This window comes from Chiloscyllium punctatum, chromosome 28 (assembly GCF_047496795.1).
Source record: "Chiloscyllium punctatum isolate Juve2018m chromosome 28, sChiPun1.3, whole genome shotgun sequence".
In the NCBI taxonomy this organism is placed as follows: Eukaryota; Metazoa; Chordata; class Chondrichthyes; order Orectolobiformes; family Hemiscylliidae; genus Chiloscyllium; species Chiloscyllium punctatum.
In genome coordinates, this window is record NC_092766.1 from 5,722,312 (window position 1) to 5,732,311 (window position 10,000).

General features: G+C 57.5%; 1 long non-coding RNA gene across 1 annotated transcript in view; it reads left to right on the forward strand.

Annotated features, from left to right (window-relative positions):
• Positions 1 to 2,316: 2,316 nt before the first annotated feature.
• The window catches only part of LOC140453810 (uncharacterized), a 22,548-nt gene continuing 14,864 nt past the window's right edge, over positions 2,317 to 10,000 (forward strand). The window contains exon 1 of the long non-coding RNA XR_011952497.1: positions 2,317 to 2,405. This is a non-coding gene — a long non-coding RNA (uncharacterized lncRNA). The remainder of the gene's footprint in view (positions 2,406 to 10,000) is intronic.

Sequence of the window (10,000 nt, forward strand, 5' to 3'; positions counted from 1 at the left end):
GCAATGTCGAGGGGTCAGTGCTGAGGGAGTGCCTCACTGTCAAAGGGTCAGTGCTGAGGGATCGGGCAGTGTCGGAGGGTCAGCGTTGAGGGATCGGGCAGTGTCGGAGGGTCAGTGCTGAGGGAGTGGGCCCTGTCGGAGGGTCATGCTGAGGGAGTGCCTCACTGTCGTAGGGTCAGTGCTGAGGGATCGGGCAGTGTCGGAGGGTCAGTGCTGAGGGAGTGGGCCCTGTCGGAGGGTCATGCTGAGGGAGTGCCTCACTGTCGGAGGGTCAGTGCTGAGGGAGTGCCTCACTGTCGGAGGGTCAGTGCTGAGGGAGTGCCTCACTGTCGGAGGGTCAGCGTTGAGGGAGCGGGCACTGTCGGGGGGGTCAGTGCTGAGGGATCGGGCACTGTCGGGGGGTCAGTGCTGAGGGAGTGCCTCACTGTCGGAGGGTCAGTGCTGAGGGAGAGGGCATTGTCGGAAGGTCAGTGCTGAGGGATCAGGCAGTGTCGGAGGGTCAGTGCTGAGGGAGTGCCTCACTGTCAGAGGGTCAGTGCTGAGGGAGTGGGCATTGTCAGAGGGTCAGTGCTGAGGGAGCGGGCACTGTCGGAGGGTCAGTGCTGAGGGAGTGCCTCACTGTCGGAGGGTCAGTGCTGAGGGAGAGTGCCTCACTGTCGGAGGGGTCAGTGCTGAGGGAGCGGGCCCTGTCGGAGGGTCAGTGCTGAAGGATTGGGCACTGTCGGAGGGTCAGTGCTGAGGAAGTGGGCACTGTCGGAAGGTCAGTGCTGAGGGAGTGGGGCCCTGTCGGAGGGTCAGTGCTGAGGGGGTGCGGTGGCACTGTCGAAGGGTCAGTGCTGGGGGGAGTGCCGCACTGTCGGAGGGTCAGTGCTGAGGGAGTGGGCCCTGTCGGAGGGTCAGTGCTGAGGGAGTGGGCACTGTCGGGGGGTCAGTGCTGAGGGAGTGGGCCCGGTCGGAGGGTCAGTGCTGAGGGAGTGGGCACTATCGGAGGGTCAGTGCTGAGGGAGTGGGCCCTGTCGGAGGGTCAGTGCTGAGGGAGTGGGCCCTGTCGGAGGGTCAGTGCTGAGGGAGTGGGCACTGTCGGGGGGTCAGTGCTGAGGGAGTGGGCACTATCGGAGGGTCAGTGCTGAGGGAGTGGGCACTGTCGGAGGGTCAGTGCTGAGGGAGCGGGCCCTGTCGGAGGGTCAGTGCTGAGGGAGTGGGCACTGTCGAAGGGTCAGTGCTGAGGGAGTGCTGCACTGTCGGAGGGTCAGTGCTGAGGGAGTGGGCCCTGTCGGAGGGTCAGTGCTGAGGGAGTGGGCCCTGTCGGAGGGTCAGTGCTGAGGGAGTGGGCCCTGTCGGAGGGTCAGTGCTGAGGGAGTGGGCCCTGTCGGAGGGTCAGTGCTGAGGGAGTGGGCACTGTCGGAGGGTCAGTGCTGAGGGAGTGGGCACTGTCGGAGGGTCAGTGCTGAGGGAGTGGGCCCTGTCGGAGGGTCAGTGCTGAGGGAGTGGGCACTGTCGAAGGGTCAGTGCTGGGGGAGTGCCGCACTGTCGGAGGGTCAGTGCTGAGGGAGTGGGCCCTGTCGGGGGGTCAGTGCTGAGGGAGTGGGCCCTGTCGGAGGGTCAGTGCTGAGGGATTGGGCCCTGTCGGAGGGTCAGTGCTGAGGGAGTGCTGCACTGTCGGAGGGTCAGTGCTGAGGGAGTGGGCCCTGTCGGAGGGTCAGTGCTGAGGGAGCGGGGCCCTGTCGGAGGGTCAGTGCTGAGGGAGTGGGCACTGTCGAAGGGTCAGTGCAGAGGGAGTGGGCCCTGTCGGAGGGTCAGTGCTGAGGGAGTGCTGCACTGTCGGAGGGTCAGTGCTGAGGGAGTGGGCCCTGTCGGAGGGTCAGTGCTGAGGGAGCGGGCCCTGTCGGAGGGTCAGTGCTGAGGGAGCGGGCCCTGTCGGAGGGTCAGTGCTGAGGGAGCGGGCCCTGTCGGGGGGTCAGTGCTGAGGGAGTGGGCCCTGTCGGAGGGTCAGTGCTGAGGGAGTGGGGCCCTGTCGGAGGGTCAGTGCTGAGGGAGTGGGCCCTGTCGGAGGGTCAGTGCTGAGGGAGTGGGCCCTGTCGGAGGGTCAGTGCTGAGGGAGTGGGCCCTGTCAGGGGGGTCAGTGCTGAGGGACGTGGGCCCTGTCGGAGGGTCAGTGCTGAGGGAGTGGCCCTGTCAGGGGGTCAGTGCTGAGGGAGGTGGGCCCTGTCGGAGGGTCAGTGCTGAGGGAGTGGGCCCTGTCGGAGGGTCAGTGCTGAGGGAGTGGGCCCTCTCTCGATGGCTGGATCTGACTCGTGTGTATTTTCCAATGCTTCCAGGATGCACAGTCACCGAGCTGGACATACAAACCCATTAAACAGATGAACATTACCATGTTCCTCATGTTGTTTCATAACCTCATGAAGGTGAGACAAGGCAGCGAGAAATTCATCTTCACTATTCTCTCTCTCTCTTCTCCTCTGTCTCTCCCTCTCTCTGTCCTGGTGTCTCTCTCTCTGTCTGTCTCCCCCACCCTTTCTGTTCACACTTCTACCCTGTCACACTCTCCTTCTCTCTCTCTCTCACACTCTCTCTGTCTCTCTCTCTGTGTCTCTCTCACACTCTCCCTGTCTCTCTCTCTCTGTCTCTCTCTCTCTGTCTTTCTCTCTCTTTCTCTCTCTCTCTTTCTCTCTCTCTCTCTCTCTGTTCCTCTCTCTCTCTGTTCCTCTCCCTCTCACTCTGTTCCTCACCCTCTCACTCTGTCCCTCTCCCCCCTCTCTCTGTTCCTCTCCATCTCTCTCTCTCTCTGTTCCTCTCCCTCTCCCTCTCTCTGTTCCTCTCCCTCTCTCTCTCTGTTCTTCTCCCTCTCTCTCTCTCTGTTCCTCTCCCTCTCTCTCTGTTCCTCTCCCTCTCTCTCTCTCTGTTCCTCACCCTCTCTCTCTGTTCCTCTCTCCCTCTCTCTCTCTCTCTGTTCCTCTCTCCTTCTCCCTCTCTCTCTGTTCCTCTCCCTCTCTCTCTCTCTCTGTTCCTCTCTCCTTCTCCCTCTCTCTCTATTCCTCTCCCTCTCTCTCTCTCTGTTCCTCTCCATCTCTCTCTCTCTCTGTTACTCTCCCTCTCTCTCTGTTCCTCTCCATCTCTCTCTCTCTGTTCCTCTCCCTCTCCCTCTCTCTGTTCCTCTCTCCCTCTCTCTCTCTCTGTTCCTCTCTCCTTCTCCCTCTCTCTCTGTTCCTCTCCCTCTCTCTCTGTTCCTCTCCCTCACTCTCTCTGTTCCTCTCCCTCTCTCTCTGTTCCTCTCCATCTCTCTCTCTGTTCCTCTCCCTCTCTCGCTCTCTATTCCTCTCCCTCTCTCTCTCTCTGTTCCTCTCCATCTCTCTCTCTCTCTGTTCCTCTCCCTCTCTCTCTGTTCCTCTCCCTCTCTCTCTCTCTGTTCCTCTCCCTCTCTCTCTCTCTGTTCCTCTCCCTCTCCCTCTCTCTGTTCCTCTCCCTCTCTCTCTGTTCCTCTCCCTCTCTCTCTCTCTGTTCCTCTCCTCTCTCTCTCTCTGTTCCTCTCCCCTCTCCCTCTCTCTGTTCCTCTCCCTCTCTCTCTGTTCCTCTCCCTCTCCCTCTCTCTGTTCCTCTCTCTCTCTCTCTGTTCCTCTCCATCTCTCTCTCTGTGTTCCTCTCCCTCTCTCTCTCTCTGTTCCTCTCCCCTCTCTCTCTCTCTATTCCTCTCCCTCTCCCTCTCTCTGTCCATCTCCCCCTCTCTCTGTTCCTCTCCCTCTCCCTCTCTCTGTTCCTCTCCCCCTCTCTCTGTTTCCTCTCCCTCTCCCTCTCTCTGTTCCTCTCCCCTCTCTCTCTGTTCCTCTCCATCTCTCTCCCTGTTCCTCTCCATCTCTCTCTCTCTGTTCCTCTCCCTCTCTCTCTGTTCCTCTCCCTCTCTCTCTGTTCCTCTCCATCTCTCTCTCTGTTCCTCTCCCTCTCTCTCTCTCTCTGTTCCTCTCCCTCTCTCTCTCTCTGTTCCTCCCCCTCTCTCTGTTCCTCTCAAACTCTCTTTCTCCGTTCCTCTCCCTCTCTCCCTCCATCTCCCTCTCTCTCTCCCTCTCTCTCTCTCTGTTCCTCTCCAACTCTCTCTCTGTTCCTCTCCCCCCCTCTCTCTCTCTCTCTGTTCCTCTCCCTCTCTCACTCTCTCTCTCTCTGTTCCTCTCCCCCCCTCTCTCTCTCTCTCTGTTCCTCTCCCTCTCTCACTCTCTCTCTCTCTGTTCCTCTCCCCCCTCTCTCTCGGTTCCTCTCTCCCTCTCACTCTCTCTCTGTTACTCTCCCCCTCTCTCTTTCCGTTCCTCTCCCCCTCTCTCTCTCCCTCTCCCTCTCTCTGTTCCTCTCCCTCTCTCTCTCTGTTCCTCTCCATCTCTCTCTCTCTGTTCCTCTCCTCTCTCCCTCTCTCTCTCTCCATTCCTCTCTCTCTCTCTCTGTTCCTCTCCCTCTCTCTCTCTGTTCCTCTCCCTCTCTCTCTCTCTCTTCCTCTCCCTCTCTCTCTCTCTCTCCCCCTCTCTCTCTCTCTCCATTCCTCTCTCTCTCTCTCTCTCTCTCTGTTCCTCTCCCTCTCTCTTCCTCTCCCTCTCTCTCTCTTCTCTCTCTCTTCCTCTCTCTCTCTCTCCCCCCTCTCTCTCTCTCTCTGTTCCTCACCCTCTCTCTCTCCCTCTCTCCCTCTCTTTGTTCCTCTTCCTCTCTCTCTCTGTCCCTCTCCCTTTCTCTCTCTTTTCCCTCTCCCTCTCTCACTCCTCTCTCTCTCTCTCTCTCTCCCCCTCTCTCTCTCTCTGTTCCTCTCCCTCGCTCTCTTCTCACTCTGTTCCTCTCCCTCTCTCAGTTCCTCTCCCCCTCTCTCTCAGTTCCTCTCCCCCTCTCTCTCAGTTCCTCTCCCCTCTCCGTCTGTTCCTCTCTCTTTCTCTTCCTATCTCTCTCTCTCTCAGTTCCTCTCCCCCTCTCTCTCTGTTCCTCTCTCTTTCTCTTCCTATCTCTCTCTCTCTCTGTTCCTCTCCCTCTCTCTCTCTGTTCCTCTCCTCCTCTCTCTCTCCCTCTCCCTCTCTCTCTCTGTCCCTCTCCCCCCCCTCTCTCTCTGTTCCTCTCTCCCTCTCTCTCTCCATTCCTCTCCGTCTCTCTCTCTCTGTCCCTCTCCCCCTCTCTCTCTCTCTCTCTATTCCTCTCTCCCCCCCTCTCTCTCTCTGTTCCACTCCCTCGCTCTCTCTGTTCCTCCCCCTCTCTCCCTGTTCCTCTCTCCCTCTCCCTCTCTCTCTGTTCCTCTCCATCTCTCTCTCTCTCTGTTCCTCTCCCTCTCCCTCTCTCTGTTCCACTCCCTCACTCTCTCTGTTCCTCTCCCTCTCTCTCTGTTCATCCCCCTCTCTCTCTCCCTCTCTTTGTTACTCTTCCTCTCTCTCTCTCTGTTCCTCTCCCTCTCTCTCTTTCTCCCCCCCTCTCTCTCTCTGTTCCTCTCCCCTTCTCTCTCTGTTCCTCTCCCTCTCTCACTCCCTCTCCATCTCTCTCTCGCTCCCTCTCCCTCTCTCACTCCCTCTCCATCTCTCTCTCTGTTCCTCTCCCTCTCTCTCTATGTTCCTCTCCCTCCCCCTCTCTCTCTGTTCCTCTCTCCCTCTCTCTCTCTATTCCTCTCCATCTCTCTTTCTCTGTTCCTCTCCCTCTCTCTCTCTGTTCCACTCCCTCACTCTCTCTGTTCCTCTCCCCCCTCTCCCTCTCTCTCTGTTCCTTTCCTCCTCTCTTTCTCCTGTTCCTCTCCCTCTCTCTCTCTGTTCCTCTCCCCCCCTCTCTCTCTCTGTTCCTCTCCCCCACCCCTCTCTGTTCCTCTCCCCCTCTCTCTCTCTGTTCCTCTCCACCTCTCTGTCTATCTCTCTCTGTTCCTCTCCCCCCCTCTCTCTCTCTGTTCCTCTCCCCCACCCCTCTCTGTTCCTCTCTCCCTCTCTCTCTCTCTGTTCCTCTCTCCCTCTCTCTCTCTCTGTTCCTCCTCCACCTCTCTGTCTATCTCTCTCTGTTCGTCTCCCCCTCTCTCTCTGTTCTCTCCTCCTCTCTTTCTCTGTTCCTCTCCCTCCCTCTCTCTGTTCCTCTCCTCCCTCTCTCTCTCCCTGTTCCTCTCCCTCTCTCTCTCTGTTCCTCTCCCCCCCCTCTCTCTCTCTGTTCCTCTCCCCCCCTCTCTCTCTCTGTTCCTCTCCCCCCCCTCTCTCTCTCTGTTCCTCTCCCCCACCCCTCTCTGTTCCTCTCTCCCTCTCTCTCTCTCTGTTCCTCTCTCCCTCTCTCTCTCTCTGTTCCTCTCCACCTCTCTGTCTATCTCTCTCTGTTCGTCTCCCCCTCTCTCTCTGTTCCTCTCCTCCTCTCTTTCTCTGTTCCTCTCCCTCCCTCTCTCTGTTCCTCTCCTCCCTCTCTCTCTCCCTGTTCCTCTCCCTCTCTCTGTCGGTTCCTCTCCCTCTCTCTCTCTATTCCTCTCCCTCTCTCTCTGTTCCTCTCCCTCTCTCTCTCTGTTACTCTCCTCTTCTCTCTCTCTGTGTTCCTCTCTCCGTCTCTCTCTCTGTTCCTCTCTCCGTCTCTCTCTCTGTTCCTCTCTCCCTCTCTCCTCTGTTCCTCTCTCCCTCTCTCTCTGTTCCTCTCCCTCTCTCTCTCTCTGTTCCTCTCTCTCTCTCTCTGTTCCGCACCCCTCACTCTCTCTCTGTTCCTCTCTCCCTCTCTCTCTGTTCCTCTCTCCCTCTCTCTCTGTTCCTCTCCCTCTCTCTCTCTCTGTTCCTCTCTCTCTCTCTCTGTTCCGCACCCTCACTCTCTCTCTGTTCCTCTCCCACTCTCTCTCCGTTCCTCTCCCTCTCTCTCTCCCTCTCCCTCTCTCTCTATCCCTCTCCCTCTATCTCTCTCTGTTCCACCCCCCCTCTCTCTCTATGTTCCTCTCCCCCCTCTCTCTCTCTCTCTCTCTGTTCCTCTCCCTCTCTCTCTGTTCCTCTCCCTCTCTCTCTCTCTGTTCCTCTCCCTCTCTCTCACTCTGTTCCTCTCCCTCTCTCTCTCTCTGTTCCTCTCTCTCTCTCTCTGTTCCGCACCCTCACTCTCTCTCTGTTCCTCTCTCCCTCTCTCTCTGTTCCTCTCTCCCTCTCTCTCTGTTCCTCTCTCCCTCTCTCTCTGTTCCTCTCCCTCTCTCTCTCTCTGTTCCTCTCTCTCTCTCTCTGTTCCGCACCCTCACTCTCTCTCTGTTCCTCTCTCCCTCTCTCTCTGTTCCTCTCTCCCTCTCTCTCTGTTCCTCTCCCTCTCTCTCTCTCTGTTCCTCTCTCTCTCTCTCTGTTCCGCACCCTCACTCTCTCTCTGTTCCTCTCCCACTCTCTCTCCGTTCCTCTCCCTCTCTCTCTCCCTCTCCCTCTCTCTCTATCCCTCTCCCTCTATCTCTCTCTGTTCCACCCCCCTCTCTCTCTATGTTCCTCTCCCCCCTCTCTCTCTCTCTCTCTCTGTTCCTCTCCCTCTCCCTCTCTCTCTGTTCCTCTCCCTCTCTCTCTCTCTGTTCCTCTCCCTCTCTCTCACTCTGTTCCTCTCCCTCTCTCTCACTCTGTTCCTCTCCCTCTCTCTCTCCCTGTTCCTCTCCCTCTCTCTCTCTCTGTTCCTCTCCCTCTCTCTCTCCCTGTTCCTCTCCCTCTCTCTCACTCTGTTCCTCTCCCTCTCTCTCTCTCTGTTCCTCTCCCTCTCTCTCTCCCTGTTCCTCTCCCTCTCTCTCTCTCTGTTCCTCTCTCCCTCTCTCTCTCTCTCTCCGTTCCTCTCCCTCTCTCTCTCCCTCTCTCTCTATCCCTCTCCCTCTATCTCTCTCTGTTCCACCCCCCTCTCTCTCTATGTTCCTCTACCCCCTCTCTCTCTCTCTCTCTCTGTTCCTCTCCCTCTCCCTCTCTCTCTGTTCCTCTCCCTCTCTCTCTCTCTGTTCCTCTCCCTCTCTCTCACTCTGTTCCTCTCCCTCTCTCTCACTCTGTTCCTCTCCCTCTCTCTCTCCCTGTTCCTCTCCCTCTCTCTCTCTCTGTTCCTCTCCCTCTCTCTCTCCCTGTTCCTCTCCCTCTCTCTCACTCTGTTCCTCTCCCTCTCTCTCTCTCTGTTCCTCTCCCTCTCTCTCTCTCTGTTCCTCTCCCTCTCTCTCTCCCTGTTCCTCTCCCTCTCTCTCACTCTGTTCCTCTCCCTCTCTCTCTCTCTGTTCCTCTCCCCCCCTCTCTCTCTCTGTTCCTCTCCCCCACCCCTCTCTGTTCCTCTCTCCCTCTCTCTCTCTCTGTTCCTCTCTCCCTCTCTCTCTCTCTGTTCCTCTCCACCTCTCTGTCTATCTCTCTCTGTTCGTCTCCCCCTCTCTCTCTGTTCCTCTCCTCCTCTCTTTCTCTGTTCCTCTCCCTCCCTCTCTCTGTTCCTCTCCCCCCCTCTCTCTCTCTGTTCCTCTCCCCCCCTCTCTCTCTCTGTTCCTCTCCCCCACCCCTCTCTGTTCCTCTCTCCCTCTCTCTCTCTCTGTTCCTCTCTCCCTCTCTCTCTCTCTGTTCCCCTCCACCTCTCTGTCTATCTCTCTCTGTTCGTCTCCCCCTCTCTCTCTGTTCCTCTCCTCCTCTCTTTCTCTGTTCCTCTCCCTCCCTCTCTCTGTTCCTCTCCTCCCTCTCTCTCTCCCTGTTCCTCTCCCTCTCTCTGTCGGTTCCTCTCCCTCTCTCTCTCTATTCCTCTCCCTCTCTCTCTGTTCCTCTCCCTCTCTCTCTCTGTTACTCTCCTCTTCTCTCTCTCTGTGTTCCTCTCTCCGTCTCTCTCTCTGTTCCTCTCTCCGTCTCTCTCTCTGTTCCTCTCTCCCTCTCTCTCTGTTCCTCTCTCCCTCTCTCTCTGTTCCTCTCCCTCTCTCTCTCTCTGTTCCTCTCTCTCTCTCTCTGTTCCGCACCCTCACTCTCTCTCTGTTCCTCTCTCCCTCTCTCTCTGTTCCTCTCTCCCTCTCTCTCTGTTCCTCTCCCTCTCTCTCTCTCTGTTCCTCTCTCTCTCTCTCTGTTCCGCACCCTCACTCTCTCTCTGTTCCTCTCCCACTCTCTCTCCGTTCCTCTCCCTCTCTCTCTCCCTCTCCCTCTCTCTCTATCCCTCTCCCTCTATCTCTCTCTGTTCCACCCCCCTCTCTCTCTATGTTCCTCTCCCCCCTCTCTCTCTCTCTCTCTCTGTTCCTCTCCCTCTCTCTCTGTTCCTCTCCCTCTCTCTCTCTCTGTTCCTCTCCCCTCTCTCTCACTCTGTTCCTCTCCCTCTCTCTCTCTCTGTTCCTCTCTCTCTCTCTCTGTTCCGCACCCTCACTCTCTCTCTGTTCCTCTCTCCCTCTCTCTCTGTTCCTCTCTCCCTCTCTCTCTGTTCCTCTCTCCCTCTCTCTCTGTTCCTCTCCCTCTCTCTCTCTCTGTTCCTCTCTCTCTCTCTCTGTTCCGCACCCTCACTCTCTCTCTGTTCCTCTCTCCCTCTCTCTCTGTTCCTCTCTCCCTCTCTCTCTGTTCCTCTCCCTCTCTCTCTCTCTGTTCCTCTCTCTCTCTCTCTGTTCCGCACCCTCACTCTCTCTCTGTTCCTCTCCCACTCTCTCTCCGTTCCTCTCCCTCTCTCTCTCCCTCTCCCTCTCTCTCTATCCCTCTCCCTCTATCTCTCTCTGTTCCACCCCCCTCTCTCTCTATGTTCCTCTCCCCCCTCTCTCTCTCTCTCTCTCTGTTCCTCTCCCTCTCCCTCTCTCTCTGTTCCTCTCCCTCTCTCTCTCTCTGTTCCTCTCCCTCTCTCTCACTCTGTTCCTCTCCCTCTCTCTCACTCTGTTCCTCTCCCTCTCTCTCTCCCTGTTCCTCTCCCTCTCTCTCTCTCTGTTCCTCTCCCTCTCTCTCTCCCTGTTCCTCTCCCTCTCTCTCACTCTGTTCCTCTCCCTCTCTCTCTCTCTGTTCCTCTCCCTCTCTCTCTCCCTGTTCCTCTCCCTCTCTCTCTCTCTGTTCCTCTCTCCCTCTCTCTCTCTCTCTCCGTTCCTCTCCCTCTCTCTCTATCCCTCTCCCTCTATCTC